Here is a 14,053-nt window from a genome sequence, read left to right as displayed (position 1 = left end):
CCCCCAACCCTTCCATCTTCTCTCGTTGACAACTGTAGTATCATAATTATTTCCATCCACCAGGACGAATTTTCAATTAAAGATATAAGTTTTTAAACAAAAATAGAATAGTTACATTTACAGTTTAGAAAGTAATTATTTACAAAAAAGTTAATTTTTCAAATACAGAGTTCAACTTTTAACAAAAAAGTTGCATTTTTAAGTAAGGAAGATAAGTTTTCATCTTTAAATATAATAGGTACATTTTCAGTTTGAAAAATTAATTTTTAACAAAAAAAAACGAATTTTCAACTAAGAAAGATCAGATTTCAACCAAAAAGAAAATAGTTACATTTTTAATTTAAAAAGTCATTTTTTACAAAAATAAATAATTTATTACAAAACAGTTAATTTTTCAACCAAAAATATAAAAGTAACATTTTTAGATAAAACTATTAGTCCTCGACAAAAAAGTTAAATTTTTGGACAGTTAAGGTGAACCAGCAAACAATAAGTTTAAACAAAATACATGTATTTTCCAGAAAACAGTTAAATTTTCTATCTGACACGGAGAATTTTAATGAAAAAAGTTAAATTTCTACAAAGTAGTTAATTTTTCAAATACCTAGTTTAATTTGTTGCCAAATAATTTGATTTAATACTGAAATATTTTAATTTTTAACTAAAAACAAAATTAATTTTTCAAGTCAAAAAGATTAGCCTTATTTTAATTTCTAAAGAAATAGTTTTCGACTAAAGAAAGATATTTTTTCAGATGTGGAAAAGTTACATTTTCAGTTTTAAAATTAACTCTCAGCAAAAAGAACGAATATTTAACCTTTGAATTTAATTTTAAAAAAACACAAATTTTTCGCCAAATCTTTGAATCCTCAACCAAAATCGTGAATTTCCATGTCAGAAGATGAAGTTTTTACTTAAAAACAACGAATTTAAACTAAATTGATTTCCCACTTAACAGTTGAATTCTCCACTTAAAATTATAAATTTTCAATTAAAATGTAATTTCCTAACAAGTAGTAAATTATTTAAGAAATAGTTCATATTTACCAAATATTTTAATTTTCTACCATAATAGTTGAATTTTGAACCAAATAGTCGAACTTTTAACTAAACAAAAATATTCAGTTTCAACCCTAAATTTATATAGTTACATTTTCAGTTTATAAAATTAACTTTCAACTAAAAAAGGAAATTTCGGACCAGTTTCTACGCACCGCAATTAATTAAGAAAATAGTTGAATCTACAGCCTGAGAAATTAATTTTTAAAAAGGAAGATTGATTTTTTACCAAAAAAGCTGAATTTCAACAAAATACACACATTTTCCAGAAAACAGTTGAATTTTTGAACCGACAAAAAATACTTTAATTTTCGACCATAATAGTTGGATTTTCAATAAAAAAGATGCATTTTCAACCAAAAGTTGCATTTTTTCAGAAGAAGATGTATCTATGAAGATAGAAATTTCTAACAAAGAAATATGTTTCTTCCACAAAACAATTGAATTTTAACAAAAAGTTCATTTTTTATTAAATGGCTATTTGCTTTTAATACAAAACTGTTGATCTTAAATAAAAAATAAAATAAAAATGTCAATTTTCAACTAAAACTATCAGGTATATTTCCATTCTAAAAAAACGCAATCAATTTTCCAATCTAAATATAAATCTTCCACTAAAAGAATGAATATTCACAAGAAGTTGATTTCCAATAAACTAGGTTAACTTTCAACCAGGTTATGGAATTTTGTAACAAAAATGTGAATTCTTAACAAAAAGTGTAATTAATAATATTTCCACCAAAGAAGATTAAAATTTATATATTTTGTGAATTTTTACATCAGCGAAAACTATTTTTTCCAAATTTTTCATCATAAAAATTAACAGTTTTGTTAAATCTGCGATAAAACTATACTGTTATAAATTTAAGAGGAACTTGATGTTGGCGTATTTCGGAATTTTTATGAAAAAAAATTTTAGTAAGTAAACTACCCCTTTATTCCATTTACTAAATTATTTTAAAACACAATTTCCACTTTTAAATTTCATTAAATGCTTATTATTATTTGTAATAAATACTTAAATTGATGCACAAAACAAATTTATGTTGCATACGGTTCTTATCTATCACCTGCTAGGTCAAGAGGGTGAGATTAACCCCTAAATGTCACCCCTAAAAAGAATTTTCCAAATGTCAGCTATAAACAGACACATAATTGAAGCCAACTAACTGCGAATTAATAATGCGTCATCCAGTAATGTTATGAATTCCGCAAGATGCTTAATTGTTTATTTAAACTTTGTTTAGACGTTCATGGAGACTTTAAAAAAGATAATCATCCAGGAGATATTACTTTTTTCTCAATAAAACATAGAGTTAGCATCCCCTAATAGTTAAAATACCCTGCACCTATTCAAAATTCAAAGGAAAATAGAATTTAATTTATTTGAATGAAAATAATTGATTGGTTGACGTTAAAGTTCACAAACAAATTTTTGGTTGGCGGATTTTCAGTTGTTTTTATCCCTTAGAAATATTTTTTTCTGAGACGAAGAAAAATTAATACCAAAAAATAAAAATTTATAACAGAACACATAGATTTAAAAGTAAAAAAGATCAATTTTTCTTCAAATAGATACTTATTCAGTTTAAAAAATTTAATTTTTAACCATAAAGGGACAAATTTTCAACGACATCGTTAAATTTTTAAAGTAAAGAGGTGAATATTCAATCCAAAAGATAAATGTTAAACCAAGTAGTTTTGACTTTCAACCTAATTTTTGAATTTCTGAGAAAAAAAGTTGAGTTTTGAACAAAATACTTACATTTTGAACAAAATAATTAAAATTCCAAACAAATCGAATTTTCAATCAGAATGAAAATTTAAAGGAAAAAATTTTAAAAAGAATTTTGAATACTGGGAAAAAGAGATGTTTTAAAAAAAGGGAAAAGGGGGATTATAGAAAAGAATATCAAGTCTGAATAATGAATGTGATTTTCAAGCTTATTTATTTTTTTATTATACAGTACCGTTGCAGGGATATCTTTCGCAAAAGTCGCAAACTTTTTAAAATTTATCATCAACAAACGTACTAAACGTTATTTAAGTTCATAACGTTCCTTCCAATGGAGCCCCCCCCCCAACTTTTATCAATCATAGTTTTGTATTACCCCCCCCCCTCTCTAAAAATTAGCTAAGTAATTTTTGGGGACGACCCCAAAAGGTTCCATTTTGGAGAAACCAAATGAAAAAAGCTATAGAGTTACATAAGGGCGCTGATTTTCGTCACAGATCGTCTCATGAGGCCTGAACCCCCCATGGTGACGTCACAAGTACGATCACCTAAACGCACTTTTAAATCTATATTTTTTCTTGGATTTTATTTGATGGAAGCCTAAAATAAAACAGACAAAATACAAACATTTTTAACAGACTTCACAGCAAAAAATGCTAACTCCCAAAGTTAGAAAAATAGGGAGATTTTCACGAAAAATAAGGAAATAACGAGGATTCAAAAACTTGTAAAATAGGGTGTACAATTGTAATTAAATATTTTGAAGTCACCTGAAGTCATCTAAAAACTTCGAAAATATCTGAAGTCATTTGAATGCATATGAATTTACTCGAAGTCACTTGAAGTCAATTTAAATCACCTGAATTAATTTGCAGTCACTTGAATTCTCTTGTATTTAGTGAAATCTTCTGAAGTAATCAAAATCTTCTAAAATGTCTGAAGTCATTTGAATTCATATAAATTTACTTGAAGTCACTTGAGGTTAATTGAAATCACCCAAATTCGTTTAAAGTCACATTAATTCTCTTGAAATCACTTGAATTCTTTTGAAGTTACTTCGAATCTTCTGAAATGTGTGAAATCACTTGAATTCATATGAATTTACCTAAAGTTACCTCAAGTCCTATGAAATCACATGAATCCATCTGAAGCCACTTGAATCCTCTTGTAGTCAGTGAAATCTTCTAAAGTCATCGAAATCTTGAAAAATGTCGGAAGTCATTTGAATTCATATGAATTTACTTGAAGTCAATTTAAATCACCTGAATCCATATGAAGTCACTTGAATCCTCGTGTAGTCAGCGAATTCTTTTGAAGTTACTTAAAATCTTCTAAAATATCTGAAGTCATTTAAATTCATATGAATTTACTTAAAGCCGATAGTAGTCACTTGAAATCACCTAAATCCATCTGAAGTCACTTGAATCCTCTTGTAGTTAGTGAAATCTTCTGCAATGTCTGAAATCGTTTGAATTCAAATTCATTTACCTAAAGTCGATAGTCATCACTTGAAATCACCTGAATCCATCTGAAGTCACTTGCATCATCTTTTAGTCAATGGAATCTTCAGAAGTCATTAAAATCTTCTGAAATATCTGAAGTCATCTGAATTTATGTGAATTTACTTGAAGTCACTTTGATTCTCCTGAAATCACTTGAATTCTTCTGAAGTCACTTGAAATCATCTAAAATGTCTAAAGTAGTTTGAATTCATATGAAATCAATTGAAATTAACTTTCTTGAAATCATCTGAATTTATTTGAAGTCACTTGAATTCTCCTGAAATCACTTGAATTCTTCTAAAGTCAAATCAAATCTTCTGAAGTCACTTGGAATCTTCTGAAATATCTGAAGTTATTTGAATTCATATGAATTCACTTAAAGTCACCTGAAGTCCGTTAAAATCACCTTAATCTATCTGAAATCACTTGAATCCTCCTGAAGTCAGTCACCGAAATATCCTGAATAAATTTTTTCAGACAAAATTAATGTTTAGGTACCATTCAGAATTCAACATGAACCGGTTAAGATTTCAAGTCGGAATATATATTATATTTACAACAAAATAGTTGAGTTTTGTAACACAAAATACTCATTTTCTACCAAATGAGTTAAATTTTCAACAAAAGAATTAAGTTTTCAAGGCAAAAAGTCTAATGTTTTAGAACACAATCGAATATTAACATAAAAATACAAAATTAAAATTGTTGCATTTTTAACAAACAAATAAATGTTACACCAAACAGTTGCATTTACAATCCAATAGTTGACCACATACAAATTTTCAACATAAAAGTTCAATTTTAAAGAAATAGTTCACTTTAAAAAAATTGTTGTCAAAGAAGTTCAGTTTTAAACGAATTAATTGCATTTTAAACCAAAAAATAAATAAAATTTGTACTAAGATACTAATGTTATAATTTAAAGGCAAATTCCTTATAAAAAACTTAATTTTCCATCCGAAAATATAAAATTCCTATAAAAAAGTTACTTTTCAACCAAATACTAGTTAAATTTTCTACGAAAATGCGATCATTTTTAATCAACAAGATAAACTTTCAAGAAAGCTGTTGAATTTATAACGCGAAAATCCTAGTTTGCAAAAAAATGGTAATTTGCAGCCTGAATATAAATTTTCCATAAAAAAGTTCATTTTAATTAGCACAATTCCTGAAAATAAAATCAAGAATCCAACGATCAAAGTTGAACTATCAGCATAAAATGTTCCCATTGCAATGTAAAAAAATCCTTTTTTCCCTACAGAAGAAAAGAAAAAGAACTTTTCCCTTTGGATAAAAACAAAAAGGGTAAAATAAAAATGAAAAGGCAACCAACCAAATCCTCTTTATTCTCTCTTTTTTTAACTTTTCTTTTTCCATATATAAATAATTTATTTTTTATTTCTTTTGTCTTTTTTTGTTTTTATTATCGAACCACAAACAAAAATTTCCAAATATAATCAACAAAGTTTCGGCAGTCATGCAGCATCCTTATCAAGGCAAATAAAATTTTTAATTCAAGCCAACAGGAACAGCAACACCACCATGGTGCTCTCTCCCAAAAATGTTGTGAGGTTCAAAAAGCAAACCAATTGTAAACAAACCTAAAATAGAAAAGGAATTTTTTCAAATTGCAATGGAAATATTTTATGCTGATTGTCCAAATTTTTAAGTTGGATTCTTGATCTTACTTTCAGGAATTCTGCCAATTAACTTGATTATTGGACGTTAATTATGTTTTTAAATTTGATTTTAATCTCATTTAAACTTCTTCAATTTTAAAGTTTATTTTCAACCAAATGAGTTAATTTCAAAGTAAAGATGATCAATTTCTAAGCAAAAGTGAAATCAGAAAATTTGCAGTTTAAAAAATTTATTTTCGGCAAAACAAAAAAAAATTTTCACAAAATAATTAAATTTTCAAACTGCAAAGATGAACTTTTAACCGGATCGTTGAATTTTCAAGCTGAATTAAAAAAAAAACCTATAAATTTCGACCGAACTGGTTGAATTTTCATCTAAAAACTGTCAGTTTTTAACGAACAGTGGAATAGTTAAATTTTCAATTGAAAAAATCAATTTTTAAGAAACAAAATTAATTTTCCAATAAAAGAGTTCAATTTTCAACCAAGAAAATGTATTCTGAAAGAGATATTTCAAATTACATATACATAGTTGAATTTGCAATCAATACGATTAATTTTCTAACAAAAAGAACAAACTTAAAACAAAATACAAAATTTTTCAGCCGAACTGTTAAATTTGCAACCAAAAACTTTAAATTTTTAACCAATAATGGAATAGTTGAATTTACTACAAAGTGAACTAACGTTCACCAAAAAAACTAAAAATTTTTATCAAAGTACAGTGAAACTCTACTATAGCACAGATTTCGAGGCTGACGGTGGTTTTTGTTTGTTTACGGCTGAATGCTTACCTGAGTGATAACCGCAGACTCTGCGCACCCCCTGTTACACCTAAATGCGGCACGGTGTCGATTCTCGGAAGGGCTATAGAAGGGAGGGCAATTGAAAGGTTTCGCTGTAGTTAAATCTTCACCAATAAAATTAATGGTTAACAAAATATTTTTAACAAAGTGATTTGACTTTTAACCAAGTAGTTGGATTATCAACCAAAAACGATTAATTAATCATTTTTAATCAGGTATTTAAGTCTTTAACCAAATAGCAGTATCAATGGCACTATTTGTCATTAGTTTTTAACGGCCCCTAAATACCCTAAAGTTGCATAAAGTAAGCGAAACCTCCCGACAGCCGATAATCATTAATGAAAAATAATATATTTAAAATAATAAATTTAATTTAATTTGTGCTCTTAATTAATTATTATCCACTGCAGTTTTTATTATTCACTGTAGGGAGCTTTCTGATGACCCAAACTTTACTAGAGCCCTAGGACACTTAATCTCTTTAAATCCTTTAACAAATGAGGCTCGAGAGAAAAGAAAGTCACATAGTGATCTCGTTAGAGTTTCGAATGAAATCCCAATGAAAAACCAGATTTTAGTCACATCAGTACTAAAAGTGAAGACACTGTGCTTTTGTGTGTCACTTTCAAGAGTAGATCATTGAAATTTATTGACAAATATTATCGAGATATGAAAAGAAATAAATATGAGGTATAAAAAAACTCTTTCTGAGCATTATAAACAACGTTATGAACTTTATATAAAAATTTTTGCACAATTATCTGTACTATTTATTATTAAAATAGTTTTATTTGAAAGTTGAAATTTGATATTTCTCAATTATATGCGTGAATAAATGCGATTTCGTCTTTAATTTTTCTACCAAAAGCAATGACATTTTCGGAAATGTGACTAGAGTATTGTTTTCTATAAACATCAAAAGCAATTAAAAAATTTATTTTATTTATTAATTAGAAATTTTGAATAATAACTAAAGGTCAAATTAATTGTTGAAAGTAGAAAGCTTGTACTATGTATAACAATTATAACCTTGTAATAGGTTTTCTCTTAGATTTACGAAATAGCGTTTAAATTTAACTTATAAAATCATCTCTTAAAAAATACCAATAAAAATCCTACTATGGGATAATTTTTTCAGAACAAAAGACTTCAAAATTGTGAATTATTATTACTTTTTTTTAATTGTTACAAGTATTATAGTTATATTACATTTTAATTATTATTAATTCCTCCATAAAATTAATTTTTAAATTATGGATCTTAATTGTCATTACTTTAGAGTGATTTTTGTGTGTAAACAATTTATTAAATTAATACATTATTTTTTAAAGATCTGAATTTGTTATAAGCAAACTAATTTTCGGATGAAAAAATAAACAACACCATTGCATTCATATCGAAAATATCTATATACATATTTTTAAATCATTTATTGAATAATTAGCGCATTTGTTGTTTAGCGTACATTAGCTGTGTACCTGCAGATATGGATTTGAAACTTATTTAACTAATTTTTTTCAAACTAAGAGTCGTATCGCAAAATCAAAAACCTATAGATTCGTCTACAAAATATTTAAGTGTGAATTTTTTGGTTTTCGTTTAAACAATTTGTTAAGCTATTGCATTACTTTTATATTTCTGCAATTGTAATACATAAACTAATTATTCCCTAAATAACAAATGGTTTGAAAAAACACATCTAGATATTTTCAAAATAAATGCAATAGTATGTTGCATTACAAGGGATGAGACACAGCGATTGCAGCGAGTAAGAACTTTGCTGCCCGAGCAAAGCGAGCGCTGCCTTCGCACGAGTTGCGATCGTTGTATAATATTGAGCGCTACCTTAAAAGTTCCCCTCTCAATAAGTCCTTCATTATTTTGCATATAAAAATCGATAATTGCAATATTGGCAGATGAAATGTACATGAAGTTCACAAAATACGTTCACAATTCACAAAATATAAGTAAAAACTTGATCAAGCACCTTGCCGAGTAACGGTGTAGCAAAAAGTCAGGATTTTTTTCAAATTTTTCTCATTGCCCCTTGTATAGGAAATAATGCTCTAATCTTGACTGTTCTTAAATGTAGCTGAAAATCTTTACGTTTTCACATTTTTCAGTCTGCAAAGCACAACAATTTTTTAAATTAAACCTCTTAAAGTTAATTTTCGTAGAACACTTTTAGCTTTCATATGGATATTTTTGTATTGCTCTAGCTTTTTTTTTTGCTGAGTTGTTAAGCTTCAAAGCTTTCATCATTTTCTCGCGGATAGCAGACACTGTCACTTCATATATAATACAAGCAGACCTGGCCACGCGTTGCTGTGCCTCAGTTGTAATACGTAAAATTTATATTATGCTAAACTAGCGCCATCTATTGGCTGCTTACCTAACCTAGATAAAATGTTGAAGTGTTGGTCAGGAAACTAACTGACACCGGCATCTGTTAAAAACTTATGAAGTATACAAATAGAAACATTTAATTCACAATTGAAAAATATCGAGGTAAGTAAATGAGATAAAAAGTATCCTATCTTTTAAGTTAGACCAAATTACACACTGTATACAAAATCTCATCAAGATCGATTAAGTAGTTTCGGAGTTTAGTGGTGTCAAACATCGCTACACGGGATTTTTTCATATATTGATGAATTATATAATACTATTATTGTATATAGCTCGAAATATCTTTATAAACCATCAATAATTAAATATCCATGCAATAAGTGCAATTATTTACAGCTAAAATATATTTTTAGCTGCAAAGTTATGCCCAGGTACCCAATTACCCCAGGTGGTCGTTGGTGTGAATTTTTCTGGGTGGTAATACAAGGGTTAAATAAACCGAAAATACTGTAAAACTGAATCGTTTTGGGAAGTGGGTATAATATCACATTTATATTATACCTTAATATTTTCTCACTTGATCTGTCATAGAAACGGATTGAAAAGCAAAATTTCAATATACCTCAATATATCAGAGTGATATCAATGTGGACATGGTTCCAAAAGTCGTGTTTTATATATAACCCAATATCTTCTAACTGGATCTGTTCGGAAAATCGGTCCAAAAATTGCATTGTAAAAATATCCCAATATTTCATAGCCGAATCGTTTTGGGAATTGATCTACAATCGCCATTTATAATATAAAATAATATTTTTTTTGCTGGTTCTATCAGGTAAATGGGTCGAAAATCACATTTTTAATATAACCCGATATTTTAGAGTGAGATTGAACGGGACATGCGTTCAAAAATAGTAATTTAAATATACCCCAATATTTGAGATTTGGATCCGTGAGGGAAATGAATCCTATAATTATACTTCAAATAAACCCACAATATTTCGTAACCAAAGCGTTTTAGAAAACGGGTGCACAATCGCATTTATAATATACCCCAATATTTTCTTACTGAATCTGTCAAGAAAATGGTTCAAAAATTACATTTTTAATATACCCCAATATGAAAGATCAAAATCAATAGGGGCATTGATCAAAAAATCGTATTTTAATTATACCTTAATAGTTTAGAGTGGGATCGATAGAGGAAATTGGTCCGAAAATGACACTTTAAATATATCCCAAAATATTTTATAACCGAATCGTTTTGGGAAATGTGTCCACAATCGCATCTATAATATACCTCAATATTTTCTGAATGGATCTCTCTGGGAAATGTGTCGAAATAACGATATAAATATACCCCAATATGTTAGAGTGAGATAGCTCTGAACGCAAGTGCAAACATCGCATTCTAAATATACCCAAATCTTTAAGTGTTTGATCGGTGGGGAAATGGGTCCGAAAATCACACTCTGAATATATTCCCCAACATTTCATAAACAAATTGTTTGAAGAAATGCAACCATAATCGCATTTATAATATAACTTAATATTTTTCACTGGATCTGTCCGGAAAATGGGTCCAAAAATCACATTGTAAAAATATCCAAATGTTTTATAACCTAATCTTGTTGGGAAATGGGTCCACAATCGCATTTATGATATACCCCAATATTTTTTTACCGTATTTGTCTGGGAATAAGGTCGAAAATCATATTTCAAATATACCCTATTATATCAGAGTGAGGTCGATGGAAAAATGAATTTGAGCAAATTTTAAATCTGCTCCAATGTTTTAGTGTTATTAATAGGAAAAATATGTCTAAAAACGCATTTTAATTTTATACCCTTATTATTCAGATGAATCGGTACACAAAATCAGTCCCGAAATCGAATTTCAAATGTACCCTAATAATTTCTAACTGAATTGTTCTAGAAAGTGGGTCCAAAGTCAACTTTTTAATATGCCCTAATATATTTAAGTGAGATTTATGGGGAAATGAGTCTAGAAATAGTATCTTAAATATACCCCAATATGTTAGAGTGTTATAAATCGGTAAATTGGTCCAAAAATCTCTTTTCTAATATACCTTGATATTTTAGAGATGGTTCGGTTTAAATTTAATTAGTTTTTCACTAATAAATTATTAACAATCTATGTTGCCCAATAGACTTTTCAGTTTCTGAAATACTGTTCATTTCATCATAACATGTTTTAGAATATTGTTCACAAATCAAAGAACGAAAATATTATTTTATAATTAAATAATAATATTTTCTTTTGCAATAAATTTTATTCGTTTAAAAAAAGACAGGTGTAGCTATAACTTTACGTGAGAAATATATTTCAATTTGGACAATGTTATTTTACATTTACCATTATGTTGCAGTCACTTTGCAATAATATCTACGGAATAGCATACCCAAATTGAATGAAAATATCAACATTTAATGAATAAAATATTGCAATCACGTACTTGCGTTCATTCCAAATAGCCTAGAGCATTCGGCTTTACTGAACCTTGTAGTAATACCATATGCTTTCCTGTTATATTATGGCTTTCTTTACAAACAGTTTATTCAAATAACTACAGAAATTAAAAAGAAAATACTGAATATGGAAATATTAAAAATATTATTATTAAATTAAAATAATTAATAATAACAATAAATTCTATACATAATCATGAAATTATTGTATTTTCATTGTTCCACATTGTGAAACTTCGATAATTTCAATCAGATATACTCGTCATTTAACTTGAATAGCTTTTATAGAAACAAACTTTGATATTATCCAATATTCATTGTCAGTTTTGGTGTCATTCAATTTAAACGTTATTCAAGTCAGTTTAATCTATTTGCGCTTCAATAGGCTGTTTACAGTTTGTTATATTCCATTTTTATATCGAAATTTCCGAAAAAGGAATTTTTATTCTAAAATATTATTTAAAAAAAAAAAGAAATTTCAATTGTAAATTATTCTTCAATAATAAAGGCAAAAATTTTACCGAATTAAAGGAGAATATATTGATCTACTTATTGAGAATGATTAACAAGTTTGTTACCCATCATTTTAGTGAAATAAATTAAAATTTCCAAAAAATTTTATTTGATAATATAATTTAGTCCTGAATTTTTTGAAACATTTCTGATGAAAGACAACAGTTTCATTGCAAATGTTTTTTTAATATTGAGAAATAATTATGTTTTTCACATCTTTATATCCACTATGATTTGCTTATTTGTTCAGACTTTTTAACAAAAGAGAAAAACAAAGTTGTAGACTACTGGTAACAAAAAAATGGCCTCTGCCGACAATAACATTTCTAGAAAAATTTTTAATGATGTCGATTTTATTCTCAGTTTTATTCAAAAACATTAATTTTAAGCTTTGAAGATTTTTAAATGGGTCGAAAAAATGGGGAAGATTTTTAAACGATATTTTTAATACTTGCAGGATTTTAAAAATGATTATATAACTTTGAATTATTTAAAAATATATTTCAAAGTCTTAGAAGTTTTGAAAAGGTTCAAAAATGATTTCAAATTTTTAAATATTTCTGGACATATCAAACAAAATATATGTAGATGTTTCAAAATTTTGAAATAAAATTTTGTATTGTTTCTCTTGATTTTAGGGAATGTTTAAATTAATTTGTTTATTTCAATTCTAATATATTTCAACATATTTAAAATAATTTTACAAAATTTTTGAAAAGAATGTCGGAGATGTTAAAGCATACCTTTTTAATTTTTCTGGAGTAAAATGTTCTATAAAATATTAAATCCTTCTAAAAGATATTTCGAAATTTTAAGGAAATTTTGAAAATTATTTTTAATTTATACATATTATATATCAAAAGTAACGGCTTATCTTGAAAAATTAATTTAATGATAATATTTAAGAAGAATTTGAAAGCTTAGATAAGATTTCCGATGTTCTAAAAAGATTTTAAAAAATGTTTTAATTTTAAATGATTTCAATCAATTTAAAAAATTGTTAATTTTTAAGATTTATAACAAAGTTAAAAGCTTTTAAAGGGTTTTAAAAAGTTTGAAGAGAATAAATTTTTTTAAGATATCTAGGAAAGTTTTAAAGAATAATATTTTACAAAATTTGTTTTAAGGTTATTTTATAAAATATTTTTAAAAATCTTCCAAAACATTTACAAAATTTTCAAACAAGGATTTTTGAAATTTTCAAGAAATTTTGTTTTATTTTGCAGAATTTTGTCAGTTTCAAGAGATATTCGAATCATAAAACATATTTAGAAGATTTTAACCCATTTCAATTATTATTTAAAAATTTGAACAGACATCAAGTAATCTAAAATTAAATGCAGATTTCAATCTTTTTGAACATAAATATGACTTTGACATCTTCCTTAACATCAAGGATTGGAATAACACTCTTAAAAATTTCTGTTGGAATTTTCAGAGGCGCATCACTAAAGCTTTGTGCAGAAACCGTTTCTAAATACTCCTAAACTGTTACAGTAATTTTAGCAACAGTGAACCAAAGGTTAAAATTCTTTTTCAGTTCATTAATTTTCATATAATATATCATTGTATCACATATATAATCTAAGTCCATCTTTTAAGATAAGAAATTTTTTTACATTTGGTTCATTGAGTATATTATATAACATATTTATTTACCTAAGTCATACATACCCTCCCCTCGTCAACAAAAACGTTTTACAAGTTGCAAAAACACCTTGAAGAATGCAAAAATGATTATTTAGGACTTAAAATTAATAACATGAAACTTGAAAATTTCTCTCTCTTTATAATTTCCCCCGAAACTACCCTTCCACGTGAACCTATGCAGCGGAACATATGTATATATATGAAAAAAGCAGAAAAAATAATAAAACTTAGAAAACACGATTAGTCGATATTTTTTTGCTCTTTTTTTGCTCTTTGATAATATATAATACGTTACCCAAAAACTATCCC

The 14,053-nt window shown here is 27.0% G+C and overlaps 1 protein-coding gene across 1 annotated transcript in view; it reads left to right on the top strand.

The window, feature by feature from the left end:
• The window catches only part of LOC117180662 (muscarinic acetylcholine receptor DM1), a 50,479-nt gene that overhangs the window by 792 nt on the left and 35,634 nt on the right, over positions 1-14,053 (top strand). The window lies entirely within an intron of this gene.

The sequence above is a fragment of the Belonocnema kinseyi genome, chromosome 9, assembly GCF_010883055.1.
Source record: "Belonocnema kinseyi isolate 2016_QV_RU_SX_M_011 chromosome 9, B_treatae_v1, whole genome shotgun sequence".
Lineage (NCBI taxonomy): Eukaryota > Metazoa > Arthropoda > Insecta > Hymenoptera > Cynipidae > Belonocnema > Belonocnema kinseyi.
Note: the sequence above shows the minus strand (reverse complement) of the source record. Positions and strands in the feature narration are given on the sequence as shown.